This window comes from Engraulis encrasicolus, chromosome 11 (genome assembly GCF_034702125.1).
Source record: "Engraulis encrasicolus isolate BLACKSEA-1 chromosome 11, IST_EnEncr_1.0, whole genome shotgun sequence".
In the NCBI taxonomy this organism is placed as follows: Eukaryota; Metazoa; Chordata; class Actinopteri; order Clupeiformes; family Engraulidae; genus Engraulis; species Engraulis encrasicolus.
In genome coordinates, this window is record NC_085867.1 from 10560217 (window position 1) to 10561203 (window position 987).

The following is a 987-nucleotide window of genomic DNA, read 5'->3' on the forward strand; positions in this document are numbered from 1 at the left end:
AAGTGAACACTGCACACTGCATACAACGAAATTGCATTTATGCCTCACCCGTGCAAGGGGGCAGCCCTCAGTGGCGCCCCATGGGGAGCAGTGCGGTGGGACGGTACCATGCTCAGGGTACCTCAGTCATGGAGGAGGATGGGGGAGAGCACTGGTTGATTACTCCCCCCACCAACCTGGCGGGTCGGGAGTCGAACCGGCAACCTCTGGGATGCAAGTCTGACGCCCTAACCGCTCACCCATGACTGCCCTAAGATTTAAATTAAGGCCCCTTAAGGGCCCTTGTTAGTGCTTTTGGGCCCTCTTAAGGGCCCTTGTCAGTGCTTGGGCCCTTAGAATTTGTAACATCTTTCCCCCCCTAGCGGCACCCGTGGTTTAGTGGCTTGTGACTCTGTAAAACCGCTATGGTGAGCAAAAAAGTTCACTTCTAGCCCTGGCTGGCTGTGCCCTCTCGCCAACTGTCTGCAATACGCAAGCAGAAAAGTTCTGGCCAATGGAGCCAAAACTGAATGTTCTGAAGTTGCAATGAGCCATGTAATATGAAATAACTGGTAAAAGGACTGCATTGGTATATAGTGCCTTTCCTCTACTTCCAGCACTCAAAGCGCTTCCTATTGCATGCATCACGTTCACCCATTCACACTCACATTCACACACTGGTGGCAGTGACTACCACACAGGGTGCCACCTTTCCATCAGGAGCAATTTGGGGTTAAGTATCTTGCTCAAGGACGCATCGATGAGGTCAGGCAGAATGGGCATCGAACCTGCAACCTTCTGGTGGCACCTACCTCCTGAGCCACCACTACCCTAAGTAGTTTAATGGTGATGATGCTCATGGTGAAATGCACTGTTGTACTACTGCATATTGTGAAAAAATTTAGACATTCTGTTCATTGTGAAATGGTCACATTTAATGAACAACCTTTCATTTTATATACATCTATAAAAGGACCCAGGTACAGGTTACGAGAATCTAAAGCTAAT

General features: G+C 49.1%; 1 long non-coding RNA gene across 1 annotated transcript in view; it reads right to left on the reverse strand.

Moving 5' to 3' along the window:
- Positions 1 to 887: 887 nt before the first annotated feature.
- Positions 888 to 987, reverse strand: part of LOC134458776 (uncharacterized) — a 6088-nt gene continuing 5988 nt past the window's right edge. Inside the window, exon 3 of the long non-coding RNA XR_010036641.1 lies at positions 888 to 987. This exon is cut by the window's right edge and continues 2146 nt beyond it. This is a non-coding gene — a long non-coding RNA (uncharacterized LOC134458776).